This window comes from Ursus maritimus, unplaced genomic scaffold (assembly GCF_017311325.1).
Source record: "Ursus maritimus isolate PB19 unplaced genomic scaffold, ASM1731132v1 scaffold_25, whole genome shotgun sequence".
Taxonomy (NCBI): domain Eukaryota; kingdom Metazoa; phylum Chordata; class Mammalia; order Carnivora; family Ursidae; genus Ursus; species Ursus maritimus.
Genome location: NW_024425008.1, coordinates 44,125,794 through 44,129,287, shown reverse-complemented (window position 1 = coordinate 44,129,287; position 3,494 = coordinate 44,125,794).

Sequence of the window (3,494 nt, the reverse complement as noted above, 5' to 3'; positions counted from 1 at the left end):
GTTAAGCGTCTGCCTTCAGCTTGGGTCATGATCCCAGGAGCCCTGCGTGGACTCCCTGCTCAGTGGGGAGCCTGCTTCTCCCTCTCCTCCTTGCTCCTGCTCTCTCACTAACTCTCTCTCTCTCAAATAAATCAATCAAATCTTCAATAAAAAGTTCATTTGAATTAAGTTCTGAATATCGAAATTATCTGCATTCAGAAATCGGGATTAGACAAGCTTCCCAGGAGAGATATATCTGTTCCTTACTTAGGGTGAATGAGGAGGATCCCTGAAGAGTATAAAACAGAGAAAACAAGTTGACATTTAGAATTCAGGTCATTTTGATTACTCACGTGCATTTTTTCCCCCCACACATGACCTTCCTTGGGAGGAAAGATGAAAAAATATGAAAAAAAAAAAAGGATAGAAGGCAATGGCAATGAATGAAAGTAGGTGAGAAACAACAAGAGGCCACGTATGTGAGAAGGAAGGGGCTCTGTGCTTCTGCCGCTCTTTTGTTGCTATGGTAATGAAGAAAAATTGGGCTGAGGCTGCTCTATTGGTTTTGTTCTGAATGAGGGACCAAATACGTGCAAGCCGAGTGACAAATTAAGTCTTCCGCAAACCAAAGAGACAGTCTAACTGCATTTCCTCTAAAAATTCAATTTAAGAACGCCTACCTTCTTTGGAACTAATAAAATCTAGAGAGGATTCTGTAGACTTATACAATAATATTGACGTTTCTTCTTAGGAATTAATAGGGAATGAAAGCATCTCGATTATAAAATATATGCTCACCATAGAAAAAAATTTAAATACATAAAAGAACAAAGCAGATTATTAAAAAAAGACACCTGATCTTGTCCGTGAATGTTTCCATGTATAGCTCTTCAGTCTTTTCATTTATATGCTTTTGCCAATTGGGATCACATTTTATTTATTGACTGTTGAATGTTTAATTCCAGTTCTTTGCTGTCTTAGTCAGCTTGGGCTGCTAGAACAAATCACCGTAGACGGGATGGCTTAAACAACAAATATTTATTATTTCTCACCATTCCGGGGGTTGGAAAGTCCAAGGTCAAAAACCTGGCAGACACGGTGTCTGATGCTGCCTTCTCCCTTCTCGTAAGGGCTCCGTCCTCATCACCTAATCACCTTCCAAAAGCTCCACCTCCAAATACCGTAACACTGTGTGTGGATTAGGGCTTTGACATTTGAATTTTGGAAAGACAAACATTCAGTCTGATTACAAATAAGACTGTACACACTGTTACATACAAGATTTCAAGGAAGACATTTTACATACTTTTTTTGCATCTCCATAACGTACCTAGAGCTAGTCTTGACACATTTCAGCCATTCAACAGCTAGGAATTCCATTTTGACTATCACCACACATAAGTTTAGGGTGGTCTCTAATTATCTGTTGACTTATCAGTTGGGGTTCCTTTCAACTATTATAGAAGGTACCCTGCAGGGGTCCTGTCCAAGTGGATGGCTGGAGGGTTAGCAAGCCTTCTGCGTGAGGGTCCCGCAAGGTGGCATTTACTTTCCTATGGCTTTTAAAGCTGAGGTTTTGTGCAACTTACCGCCACCTAAGCAGTCAGGATTTGGAGATGCCAGCTCACATAACTAAACTCACAGCAGAGGCGGCCAAATTAATACAAAATTTCTTCTTTTTTTAAAGATTTTATTTATTTATTTGACAGGGAGAGAGACAGCCAGCAAGAGAGGAAACACAGGCAGGGGGAGTGGGAGAGGAAGAAGCAGGCTCCCAGCGGAGGAGCCTGATGTGGGGCTCGATCCCAGAACGCGGGGATCACGCCCTAAGCCAAAGGCAGCCGCTTAACGACTGAGCCACCCAGGCGCCCCATAATACAAAATTTCTAATTGGCAATGAGAAATATAACTGCTAGGAAGATGGTGCATTTTCATCTGCAAAACTGGTACATCTTCTTCTTATAGTCAAACAACTACCACTAACAAAAAACTCAGAGGTCACTAACACACGGAATCAGGTAAAATGTTAGTATGTATGGAGCCTTGTTATTCAGAGGGGTCACTCTCTTTCCTAAACAGTTCATACACTCTATCTCCAGTTCTGGTACCGTCCAATTCACTACCCTTTTCTAAACACAATTTCCAGATCACCTTGTTTGGAATTGTGGGGGTTCCTAATTGCGGGGATATAAGTCACGTATTTACAGACACTGCCTTGGTTTTCTCTCTCAGATGGCTGTGCGTGTTCATTTTATATAGATACAACGGATTTAATTCCTGGGGTAACTGGGTACCTTCTTCATCAGCATGTTCTTTAATGGTCCCTGTTGGCTGGGCATTTTGGTAGAGAGAATTGGAAAGTTTCAGTCTATTTATTAAAATGCTTACAGAATAAAATTTTAAAGGTTATGGATATATGTTGAGAATATCATTTGCTTGCCGAATATTTATTGAATATTTAATGAGAAAAGAGAAGTGGACTGGGGGACATTTGTTGTAACATTTGTTGCTTTGCTTAGTGCTCTTCTATCTTTTGGGAAATAATCCTTCCAAGTAAATGGCCCTCGTCGAGGCTGCCAACCAAGGCAACCTACCGTCTCGGCCACAGGGTTCGGCATGCCATCCAAACCAATCAGAAGCCTTCCACAAGATTTTCCAGTACTTAGGCAAGTGGGTGGTAGAAGGAAGCAGACAGTTCCTCTCCAGGCAATGACCTTGAGAAGACACTATCCTGGACAATGCTCTTATGACTCCCAAATTCGTATCTCTGGCTCTAATCTCTCCGTTATCCTCCAGAATCTTTATAGACATCTCTATCTGAACGTCTCACCGGCCAATGGCCCAGACAGAATTGCTCATTTCCCCCAGCCCCAACTGATCATCCTGCATTGCTGCCAGCGCACCAGCCATCCAAGCCAGAAATCTGGAAGTCATCCTCAACATCTCCCTCTCTCGCGCCCTCAAACACAATCGGTCACTAAACCCTGTTAATTCTACTTTATGAATATTTGCAAATTTCTTCTCTTCTGTTTCCACTGCTGTGGCCTTGGTACAATTCCTTATCACAAGCTCTTAACTGGTCTTCTTGCCACCAGCCTGAAAAACCTCCACTCTGTTCCATTCTGTTCCCACGCTCACCCTCACGCTGGGTAGAATGAGCTTCTTCCTTTAGCACTTTAGGGCATGCTTCTGCTCCCACTGCAGCCCTTCTCTGGACACACCCCTGCCTTCCAGCCACACTGAGCAGCCCCACCTGCCTAAACTGTATTCTCTTCCCTGCTCTAGGCTGCTCAATTTGCTTAACATACTCCCCAGCCCCTTTTTTAGTGGCTAACTTCCGTTTATGGTGTAAGGTGGAAATTGGATCCTGCTGCTCCACATATCCTTTGGTGATAGTTTTCCCCTGTGCCCGCCTGGCTGGGCTCCTCCAAACATGCTGTCACAGCACTGTGGTTTATGCTAGTGGAGGACTCTTTGCCCTATGCTGTGAAAACACATCTATTTGTCTCTTTCCC